A 12,965-nucleotide genomic window follows, 5' to 3' on the forward strand; every position below is an offset into this window, starting at 1 on the left:
TCAGCCCTTAAGTTTTCCATTAGGCAGCATTGAGCTGCAGTGTACATCCAGGTACACTCTCAGTGTGTATTTACTGTACAGTGTCCATAATGATCAGGCATAACTTGACTTCCCTTATGTCTTTGTGATAACAAAGTCAACTAGGATCACAAATATGTTTTTGATTTAACTTAAAACAGTGGCCAACTTAATTAGCTCAGATTGACTTGCTAATTGATTTCCCTGATTTATCTTAAGCCAATGACTTCAGGGAGAAAAGAGAAGTCCTTGACTCATCAGTTTGTGAGTTTGTGGATGTGGTAATTTGTCAGGGAAAAAGTAACCACACGTTTTCCATGTGGATAAATAACTCCACATAACAACAAATCCATTAAGCCATGCTAGTGGCATGTCAGTCTGTTGGTTGGTTGGTTAAACCCTTTTTCCAATCAACAATTATTATTATTATTGACATGAAATTCAATTTAATAGCACCACCATTAGTCCAGAATTTCAATTTGTCCAGTACCTGCAAAACTGATGATATCAGTCAGAGCAGGATTTTTGTGTTTAGTGGTTTTGTTTCTAAATAGCCTCTGAATATCCTGTAGAGCTACAACAATTATTTCATTAATTGATCAACAGAAAATTTATCTGCAACAATTTCAATAATGGAATAATCATTTTGAGTTATTTTTTAAAAGAAACACAGTCCAATTTTTTCTGATCTTTAGGTTGTGGGCTGTTGTTTGGGAAAAATGAAGACATTTAGGGATGTCACTTTGGGAAATATTTTTCACCTTCTTCTGACATTTTATAGACCAAACAACTTATCAATTAATATTGAAATCAATCTTCAGCTAAATCAATAATGAAAATAATCGTTAGTTGCAACCATGACACCCGATAAAGTTACCTTTTTGTTTTAGAATATTTCACATCTTGAAGAAAATTCCCACTCTAGATCAAATGAACTGAACATGAACTCTGTCCTGTTTCTGTTACCTGAAGTGACACATGCTCATCTATACACACACACACACACACACACACACACACATACAGGTCAGGGGCGTTGTTAGTGTGCAGGGGTGTATTCCCTTGTGTCAGCCTCATTGCCACAGGGTCAAGAGTCTGGGCTGATTAGTGCTTGTCATAAGACCTGTCTCTCATTACACACACACTCAGGGCGAGAGGTTCACTTCAGCTCAGAGAAGAAACCTGTCAATCTTACTCAGTCAGCGTGGATGTGAGATGTGCCTTCAGTGTGTTCACAATAGCAGCAGAATCACCTCAAGCATATTTTATACTGTACAGGAAGAATGTCTTCTCGTCAGATATGGACTTGAACAGCTTTCAATACAAACCTACAATCTATTTTCCTGTGTATGAAGTGATTCAGCGCATGATGTCCTTCCCTCTCAAAACTGGGCTCTATCTGCAGTGCTGGAAAGTAGCTAAGTACATTTAATCAAGTACTGGACTTAGGCACAAATTTGAGGTGTTTTAATTTTACTAAAGTATTTCCATTTTTTGCTACTTTATATTTCTACTCCACTACATTTGAGAGGGAAATTTAGTGTTTTTCACTCCACAACATTTATAAACTATAATAACTAGTTATATCTAGTTATATGACAGGTTACAGTTTTACTTTTGATAAAAGTATATGATAAGCTTATAAACAGCAACACATTGTTAAAGATTAAACCACTAGCTCCCAACCTTTTTGGCTTGTGAGCACCCTAAAAAGCTGTGTCTAGTATTAGTTTCTTGTCACATTATGTACGTTTAAATAGCAAGGTCCAAATTTAAGTTTATAGGAAAAATCTGAAAGAAAAAATTAAGTGTTTTTACTCCTCCAGATATATCCTGTGACATATTTGTGGGGGTCTGAGCCCCGGATTTGAAACCACTGGACTACCTAACTATATATTAAATAGTCAAAACCAAATTCATCATGAAGGGAGCCTTTTTCTGCAGAACAAGTATTTTTACTTTTGATATGTTATATGTTGCTTAAAATAAATATAATTTTAAATGAAGGCCTGTAATGTGTAATGGAGTATCTTTACATTGTTGTTGTACTTTGATTGGAGTTCTTCTTCCACAACATGGATTTGGCTCCTTACAACACTTACAACAAGAACTAAGGTGCATGTGTTTTATGTGTGTGTGTGTGTGTGTGTGTGTGTCTTTGTGTGTGTACAAAGCCATAGGGAAGGATCCGTCTGGTCAGAGGCAAGATTAAGAGGACATGCCAAGGACTCCCATGATGCAATACAGGCCTCTCTCGTTGTGAGCCCTAAAAGCGTCACTCAGGCCTGCAGGCTGAATTGACCCCTTGAACCTCTCTGCAACTTCCTGGACTCCCTCTCTGTCGCCCTCTCTGTCTCTCTTTCTCTCTCTGTGGTCTTTTCCCACCTCGCTCTCTTCAAATGTTCCTCCCTTCAGCCCTTGCACCCACCGCTTTCACACACACAGGCACCGGCGAGCGGGCAGCAGCCAAATGGCCTGCCCTCTGCTTCATATTGCTGGTGGTCAGGTTTTGTTTTTGTCTTTGACGGTTTGACTTTCGTTCACAAAGCCCAGGAGGACTCCTATAGCCCAGGGAGGGACACACACACACACGTACACACACATACACATACACACACACACACTTGTGCCAAGCTGAAGAGTTCCGCTTGGAGACCTCGGGCGTCTTCTCCAGCTTCTGTCAGAGCCATGATGTCATTATGAAGAGACACAATGCCTCTTCATTATCCCCCACATGCACACAAATACACACATTCACATCCTTACCACTGCACGTGCGCACACACACACACACACACACACACAGACAAGCTACATGCCAACAATGTTAAAAGCAGTGAGGTACAGGTGAACAGCGCTGGTTTAGAAACCTTTAAAATGAATGCTATATTACAGTTTAAGTGGCATTTTCTTTATATCCTGAGTAGTTGTTCTTTAAGACTGATTTTAAGGATTTAATTAGTTTAACTTTAGGAAAAATAATTATTCCATACACCGGTCATCAATTTGTTTTTATTGATTTTACAGATCTTGAAACCTGCAAGACCATTAAACACAGCTGTAGCTTGAAGTTATATTTTCCTTATATTTAGATATTTGGATTTGTCAGAAGTGACAGATTCAAATATTTCATTTTGCCCCAAGACTCCCTGTCCATTGCATCTACATTAAACAGAATGTGGTTTTGTGGTGTAACAAGGAGAAGCAGCTGGTGTCCAGTGTCCTCTTAGGGGAGGGGTCATAACCAAACAATCTCAATAAACAGATGAGGAGAAGAGCCACAAAAAACCTTCTCGAGTCCAGTTTTACAAAATCTGAATTCTGTCAAAACTGTGAGTACATACAGTATGTGTGTTTATTCTGTGTTAAATTCTCTCAAATCTATTGATGTGTGAGATGGATCAAATGGTACAATTATCTTAAGGTGAATAAGAGTTATTATCTAAAAAGTTAACATCAATATTGCTGAGTATAAAATTAATATAAAATCATATCTTAGCAAAAATCATCAGGTCAAGATAAAAATAGAAGCCTAATTAAATCTCCTCTTGGTCTGACTTTAATTAACTGCTGTGATACTACGTGTCAAAGTGGGGAGGTCACTGCCCTCGTGCCTTGGGCTGTCGTGTGCCTTGATCTGAACAGATAGTACAAAGCAGGTCTGTCCCTCACCTCAGCTCCTGTGTAAGACTGAATAAATTAAACTGAGTGCTCTGTGTGAGCTGTATTAGTGACAAAGTAACTGTGCGAGACATTTCAGTCTCAATATCTGTTTAAGTATATAATGTCTGTAAACACAACCCAGAAATTAACCATAAATCGACCTTAGGGGTTTTGTGATCTTACTAACAGGTCATTGACCTACAGTACTGTGTGATGGTGCATTACAGTGGTCCTTATTTTGCTGTGTGGCTGAATACTGTGATGCAATGTGCATGAACACAATACAAAAGGATCATAGGGAGGTTGCCAGAACATTTTTTAAGACACCCTAAAAATGTTGTGCTGGACATGTATGACCTTTGACCCTGAGAGTAGTTTCTTTCCCTTCTACTGCATCTCTCAGTATTTATTAGTCTGTGTTTTTGTCGGAAACAAAGTATAAACTCCAGCAGCATGGAAAAATATTTCATGTTTATTTAAAACTTATGGACTGCCAAACCCACAGAAGTGTTACAATGTGAAGCCGAGAATACAGTAAAACATCTGTGCTCTCTTCACAGTGCACACATTATGCAATCATAAGTAATAAAATTATACCTGAACACCTGAGAGAAAGAGAAGCGCCACATGCCGAACAGTTGAATAAGATCAAGAATTAAAATAAAACCATATCAAACTTTTTGAATGTATAAATATAAATCAATTAAGATTAAAAATTCTGATGAAATAAAAGTAAAAACTGAAAAATAAAATGATATTGGTAACTTAATCCACAATTTTACATAAATATCAACATCCAGACACTGAACCACCTGTCACACCCACATTATTTTCTCTTTTATCCCACAGGGGACAGTACAACTGGAAGTTTAGGAGGAGAGAATATGCTAATTTTATTCCAAGCTTGTTTTTATGTTGTTTTATATATAAAACAATTAACTATGGAGTGTAATTTTGTTTTGTTTTTATCTGTGGTTTTATTTTACAGTATGGGGGGGGGTTACCGGGTTGATTGAAATAGGAGCACCGTCATCTCCACTGAAACTTGATTGTTTTGAAAGGGGGCAAAACACTACAAAAAGAGTGAGCGAAGGAGTCATTTAGACTGCGTGGGACAGCTACATTATATCTGTCTGTCTGGGACGCTGGGAAAAAGTTGTGGGAGATCTTCTCGTGCATCAGTGATAATTGCTCAAGATGAAGACGAAGGTTGGCTTTGTTTGTGTGCTTCGATAGCATATTCTGTATTTTTATTTTTAATCATGGCTTTTTTGTATGTTTTCCAAGATAGTTTTTTGAGTATTTGTTATATCTCTATGTGGTTGATTTGATTGATATTTGCATGACTGTACCCTCAGCTTTGTGCATTCTGATAGGAGGTTAATTAAAGACAGGAGAACAGTCTCTGGGGATATGGTGAGAGTAAGTATAGCCTAAATGCTTGCTAACCCTGGGAGGTGTCTCAACTCCCTTCAAGTCAAATTACCCAAGGTGTCTTGCTGCATAAAGCGTCCTCCATATACCTCAACTTGAAGTGCCGGTTATTTTTCCTGCTCTGAGCGTTGTTCTACCTCACCTTCCCCGCCACATTGGATTTAGGGGTCTTTTTATATAACCCGCATGTCTGCGTGTGAGTCATGATACGAGAGGCTCAGATGGTAAAGGAGTCCCAACCGGTGCCCAAAAGACGTGTCACTAGTAATACCTCCCCCCAAGACCTGAGGTGTCTCCTTTCGTTGCGCTGTGGGCCTCTGTGATCTGTGTGGAAGGGCGGCGCACCGGGGCCCAGGCATGCCGTTAGCAGCTCACTAACATAGCATTAGCTCCACAGTCATCTCAGTGAGCCTGTGCTGTCTCAACTATTTCCTCACGCTCGGATACACACACCTTCTGTGGCTCCACACCGCTTGTTAGCCGCAGACCCCCTCTGTCATAAGAATGCCCTCCCCTCTCCCTTTCCCCCTGACTGTGTCTCCTCGTAGGCCTTTATTCTCCCTCCCTCTCTTTCTCCCTCTTTCTCTCCCTGTCTCTCTATCAGGCAGCGGTTGAAAAGGCCTCAGCAGGGGCTGTTAGTGCAACACACACACACACACACATGCAAACAGCTCAGGGGCAAAAGCATTTAACTATCCCACTAAGAAAAGAAAGAGCAGGAAAAATAAGAGAGATACAGACAGAGAAAAAGAGAGAGTGCCATCAGATCACTTGTTCTTCTCCTTGTGTTTGGGTGTTGAGGTTGCCGTGGGCGACCTGGAGGGGACTGTGATGCCTGTTAAGGAGACGTTCCTGGGAATGCAGCTTGAACGCCGCGCTGGGAGCAAGAATCTAGCCACTAATCTGTCTGTTCCTCCGAGGCGCAAGTCTTCTTGGCGATGAGATGCATTCTATTAACACATACACACACACACACACACACACACACACACACACACACACACACAAAGTTACAGTCCCAGCCAGACGACATCTCCCTCACCCTCAGGGGAGCGACGGAAAGAGCAAAAGGGGAGGTTCAGAGGGAGGTTTGTGTGTGTGTGTGGGGGGGGGGGGGGGAGGTAGATGACATCTCACACATCCTGACAGGAAATGAGGGGAGAATGAAGGGGTGTCAGGGAGGTGGAGAAAGAGGTAACGAGATGGGAGGGTAACTTTGATGTGCCAGGGGAGGTGAAGACGATGTGGGACCAAAGTGATAGGTGACAAGTGAGAAAGATGTCAGAAGGAGAGGAAAGGAAAGGAGAGGAGAGGAGAGGAGAGGAGAGGAGAGGAGAGGAGAGGAGAGGAGAGGAGAGGGGGTTAGGTCATGACTAAGAAAGGCCAGAGAGTAAGCTGGACTTTATGGTTGGTGATGCTTTCTCAGGTAGCGGGGGAGAAAGCTTAATGTCTGAGGGTGAGGGGTGAAGGGGGTGAGAGGTGGGGTTAGTGGGGCATGGAGCAGGGTTCTTGAGGGAGTGTGGAGGATCCTTGGAGTCCTGGCACCTTATGGCATGGCCTGCAGTCAAACAGATGCTGCAGGCCTTGCCAGCCTTGAGCAGGGGCACAGATGACACCATTTAGAAGCAAAGGAGGAACGTGCCTTGTCTTACCGAGCAGCGTAGGACCATGTGTGTGTGTGGACCTGTCTCTCAAAGAAAAGAGAACGTGAGTTGATGGTTTATGTTATGCTAATGCCCATCAGTTGTCTTTTGTTGATTGTACATTCTGCAAATTTTGGCCATGATGCCGTACCAAATACACCTGGTCTTAAATGTGTGTTTATTGCAAAAAAGAAAAGTGGTCCACATTTGCCTTAATGATTGAACCCACATTCATCTCATTCATTTGAAGCATTTTGTCTATTTTTGGAAGATGAGGCATCAGCAAGAAAACACCAGACAACCTTGTACAACTTAAAGGGGCATCCTGCCTATTTTACACATCGATTTTAATAGATGTTATTTCGACTTGTGACGCTTGTTTGCTATTCTCATGGATGTAACTACCAAGCAAGAAGAAGACATGCTTATTATAAACTGTTTACTGTACCAATTTTTCGTCCATTGTTTTTATTTTTTTTATTTGAATATTTCTGTTTAGAGTCCACTTGTGAGATACTAAATTTCTAGAGAACTCATTTAACATAAAAAATAGGAAAAAAAATTACCAGAACATGTGTCGACAGAGTGATAACTAGTATTTTTCATCTATCTAACGCTAATCTCTCCTCTGTTTCGCTTTACAAATCACACCTGCATGTTTAAGGAAGGTAGACAGGTTAGAAAAAAAATCTTAACTTGAAATGCCTCTGTTTTGGAAAACTACCGACTCTAGTGGGTGGAAGCATGAAGTAAGTGGAAGAAGAGCAGCGCCAAACTCGCTCCTCGCTGTCTATTCTCTCTCCTCCATCTCTATTTTTTCAAGTGTAAGTGATAATATCCTCCCTTTTTCTACCTCTCACTGGCTTGAGTGATTTGCTAAGGCGGTGTGTTCATGTGTGTGTATGTGTACATGTGTGTGTATGCGTCTCACATTAGCCTTTTTCCATTAAAGCAATTTCGCCGCCCATTGTATTCCTGAAGAGGACCTGGGAAGTCACTAATGGTGCCTTGCGTCCACACTTGCGCGCTCGCACACACACCGCCGCACATGCACACGGCAGAACATCTCTCAGCGCGTGCTATCATCACCTGTCGCCTGATTGCTGTAAAACACACACATTAGCATAGAATGAGACACATTATCACTCCTGATTATGGGACGCTAAGAGGTTTCACAGGGAAAAAAAAGACCTCACACCTTTTCTCCACAATGCCTGCTGCTAGTGAGATAAATGCATGTTGTCTAACATCTCTGACGCTACCGAAACAGCCTGAAGACTCTGCTGATGGATTTAATGGCCTCTTGTTGTCCATGTTCATACCTGCTCAGATTTGTTATGTCAATACTAATTTTTTTTAATTCAGATGGTGCTGTGATCTGGCTGCCACCATCAAAACACGAACTGTATGTTTCCCGGTGTTTTGAAAGTAGAGTGAAAAGCGGCTGGCTATTTCAATAGCTTATTACTTAATTTAAAGGATCAAATCTAAGTAGGAACAGAACACACACACATACACACACACACACACACACCGCATCCACCATGAGAGAGGTGACGGCACATGGTTAGCAGGTGGCCTCCTCTTCCCTGTCCTGATGAGTACAGGAAATGTCTGCCGTATACGACGGAGGCAGCGGACACTTGTTTAAGTCAAAGGTCATCCCTGTCTACTCTTTGCACTGTTTTCTTAAGTCTAGAGTTCCTGATGAGGTCTCGCCACTTTCAAAAGCTCTCACTCATTTCAGGGGTGGAGGAGGAACCGTAGGAAGGAGGGAAGATGCTGTCATTGACGAGTTTTAACTATTTTTCTTTGTCTTTCTGGTTTTTCCTCACCAGCAGCCTGGAAGCTGGAGGAAGAACGTGTCTGGATCCCTAAATAGCCTGGCAGGGTCACAAGGTGATGGGTGGAAAAGACTTTGGGCTAAGATGGGAATTCCCTTGCATGTAGGTGTAGTTCATAGTCTGTTGATTCAAACAGAATAGGAATAGTTCGACATTTTGGGAAGTACATTTTGTCACTTTCTTGTTCAGAATTATATGAATATCTTTAGAACTGTCATATTTGTTGACTTAAAATAAAGCTACAGCCAACAGCTGATGAGATTAGTTTAACATAAAGACTGAAAACAGAGGTAAACAGCTAGCCTGGCCCTGTCTAAATCAAACATAATCTGCCTAACTGTACTTCTAACACTCAGCAATGAACATGTTATAACTAATTTGTTTAAAATGAAACCAAAAGTATAAAAACTGATAAGTGGTGATTTTACTGGGGGATATGTATGAAATTGATGTTTTCAATCTTTATGCTAAGCTAAGCTAAACGCACAAAATGAAACATTTTCCAAAAGACGCAGCTGGAAAGGACAGAGAAAGTGTTTTTTAAAGAGATTTTAAAAAGCATGAGAGAAAATGAAAAAGAGTTAGTTTAGATTTCCTTGTCACTTAGTAACTTCATTTGCTCACCTGTCACCCTGCACACACACACACACACACACACACACACACCACACACACACACACACACACACACACACACACACACACACACACACACACACACACACACACACACACACACACACACACACACATACACACACACACTCACACAGAGGTCTGTGATAATGACATAATTGTCCCAGAGCACACAGCCATGCAAATAGGGAAGATGGCTTGTGTTGCCATCCGTAGGTCTCTGCCATCTATTTCCATTATTCTAATGCACTGCAACTGATGACCTGCTCTCACACAATTAACAGTCAGCGAGTGAGGGAGAGAGAGAGATAGAGAGAGAAAGAATGTGCCGTATTTGAGAAAAGCATTTTTCTGCCCTCATTTTCCTGCACTGATCTTCTGTACCAGCTGTAACACTCTAACATATGGTAACTTTTCCTCTCCCGTTTTTGTTTGACTTTTGTCATCTCTTCATCCATCCCTGGAGGCAGAGTCGGAGCTTGTTGAACTTAGTAGAAAGAAAAAAACAGTGGAAATATTCCTCACTTTGCTGGCCACATTTTCCAGGTCATTCTCTTTTCCATATTCTTCTCTGTGGCTCTTTATGCTGCCTTATTTTCTCTCTCTCTCTCTCTCTCTCTCTCTCTCTCTCTCTCTCTCTCTCTCTCTCTCTCTCTCTCTCTCTCCCTCTCTCTCTCTCTCTCTCTCTCTCTTTCTCTCTCTCTCTCTCTGTGTGTGTGTGTGTGTGAGTGTGTGTGTGTGTGTGTGTGTGTGTGTGTGTGTGTGTGTGTGTGTGTGTGTGTGTGTGTGTGTGTGTGTGTGCGTGTGCGCGTGCGTGCGTGTGTGATCTTGGAAGAATGGGCTGTTGATTCTGGTCTGTTCCTTGGCTCCCCGTCTCATGGTCTTGGCCCAGGTCTGATCCCTGTGATTGGATCGGGGGGCTTTTGTGGTGGCTGATGGGACAGAATTAAGCCAAGTGGCACACACTGAGCACGCTCCATGGCGGGCAGATGGACGGAAAGTGAAAGAGCTGTGATTTCTCATTGTGTCCCACCGTCTTTTGGGGTGTGTGTGATACCCCCAGAGCACATCGTCCATCCAAAAGCTCTATTCTCCAATCAGTGGCCACCGCTTCCTGGGTCCAGAGACACGCCTCTCCAAGATTTCATCTCTGTATCAGACCACAACTGGGTTGTAAGCAGCTTAGAGAAGAATAATGCAGGGCAAGATAGAGCTGCTCAGTCTTTGTTTAAGGCTCTGTCACAACTGTGCAATACACCGACTTACTTCAAGAGAGAAACTGAATATTCATGATGTTTCACCCGCAAAAGTTTTCAGTGAAATTTATAACTGAACACATTTTACTTTGAAAATAATGCGCAGCAAATAACTCTTAAATTATAATGTTGTTATTTATTTGAAGTCGCTGGATCAGTGCACTTGCAGTTGGGTCCAGCTGTTGACAATGAGCTTGTATGCTCAAGAGATTTAGGAAGTAAACATACGCCCAAAATGTCTGTTTAAACATATTCCAAACCCGATTAAAAATATATAAAGGGGTTAAATGACTGAGGCGCTAGAAGTTCACACAGATCATATTTAACCTCTTACTTCCAGAGCCACCCCAATGTGCCCGACCCCACAGCTTAGCCTCAATGGGATTTACACCACAAGTGTGTGTAATAGTTATTTGACCCACTGGTTTCCTATGCATACATATGCAAGTGCGTTTGGGTGAATGTGCCGATTACAGCAGATTACTTACACCCATGTAAAAACAGGAATTAGTTCCAAATAAGAACTGCTTAAAGGGCCTAAAAACGTCAAAGATAATCATTAGGCCAAGGGGAACATCACTCATTGCATCACGCAAACACCCTCTCTCACTATTACATGTTAAAAAGGAGTAAATACCCCTACCCCGCCTTTCTCCATCCCCTCCACCCCTCCTGAAACTAGCAAACTGAGCTGTCGGCAGCGGTGCTTAACTGCTCCTATGATCTGGACATTAGCGAGGGGGCTTTGGAGTTTTATTTTAAGGGGGGGAATCATGTGTAAGGCCCAAAAAGCCTGGAGTTCTAGCCAGGAAAGTTGAACAAAATGCTTTCCACCAAGCCGGTCTTCTGTCCAGTACTGATTCAGGCAGAACCTTTTGTCTCCTTCTGAGAGCTGAGTGACTATAGAGGGAGAAAGAAAAGAAGAAAGTGAGAGCATAGGAGATAACAGTGGTAACATGGCGTCCTCAGTAAGGGTTGAGTGATCTACTTAGAACGGCCATGGCAGGCCTGGCCAGCAGAAGCCAGATAGATGCCTGAGCAGGCTGGCCGAGGACCAGACACCCCTTTAAATCTGCCACTATGGCTAATCTCTAATCTGGAGATTTACTCTATCTGTTCCCGTCTCCCTCTGTTTCTCTCTCTGTTTCTACTTCTCCACATCTATAAATGGAGCAATCTGTGAGTATTTCAAAAATGCATTTATCCCCAAAATGTGTTATTAAAGACTGTCTAATTCCCTGCACATCCCTCAGCTACTCTAGACCCAACCCCCCTAACCAAGCCCCCAACAACACAAACACTCACTCGCACACACATACACACACACACACACTCCCAATTTTTTGCAGATGGTCACATAATGCACAATCAGCCAAACAAGACGGTTGATTTTAGGGTGGAATGTTGGACTCCCTTCCCCTTGGAGGGCATCCTTGGTGGACATTGCTCGCTAGAAGCCATTAGATGTTTAGCTGCCTGCAGTGAGCCAGCAACAGTCAAAACCAATCCTGAATCTTTCCTTAACTGGAACATGTACCAGTCCAAAAACTGAGGAGGACGGGCTCATCTGCCTGACATAATGTAGTGGGATCACAGAAAGACATGATGACTACACACTTTGCAACAAATAAAGCTCTATTTTCTGGTGTTCATGCCTCATGAAAGATATTTCCCTTTAGTGGCAACAAAAGCACATTTCCCCCTGAAGTGCTCAACACATGGCAGTCTTGAAACTTGTATGATGAGGACATGATGTGTCATAATAATTAGGAGGTGGACAAAAGATCACCTATTCAACATGGAAATGTATGCAGTGCCCTTCTTTCTATGAAGCTAAATTCTGGGATTTTCCTTATTTATTTAATTTTTTTTGTCCTTCAAGTCCGGATTCATTCAATTCATTTCCATCGAACCTCCATCGAGGATGGGCGAATGTGAACTGACACTAATGTGTCGCAGGTCAAGAGAGGAAGGGTCTCGCCTAATGTGCATCTTCTTCTGTGCTCTCCTCTTTGCCACCGCCAAAAAACAATGCATCCCTCCTCCCTTGTTCCTGCTTCCCCATACTTAGGCCCTCGCAGCAATTATGCCCAATCACAGGGCCTCAATAGGAAGCAACCAGGGCTTGTTTGTGCCTCTGCGGTCATTAAGAGGGGGGCGAAGAAAGGAATTAATGACTTAATTGAGGAGGAGAGAAAAGGGGGAAATCACACAGACTCTGGGAGCGGAGGGAAGAGTATGAATGGGGCGCCTGGAACGCTCCTGGAGCAGGGGATTGTGGGATTGCTGAAGTGTGTCAAGATTTTGGTCGTCCTCCAGAGCAGATGGCGGCTTGTCGTTCGCATACCATCTATTCTCCTCTTTGTCAACCCAGAACGGCTTCTTTTGTTCCTCCCCATTGCTTTGCTGCAAAAGTTCATGAGCTGAGAGAAGAAAAAAAGAAAAAAAAACAACACAACAAAACTGAAACA

This window comes from Scomber scombrus, chromosome 17 (genome assembly GCF_963691925.1).
Source record: "Scomber scombrus chromosome 17, fScoSco1.1, whole genome shotgun sequence".
NCBI classification, from domain to species: domain Eukaryota; kingdom Metazoa; phylum Chordata; class Actinopteri; order Scombriformes; family Scombridae; genus Scomber; species Scomber scombrus.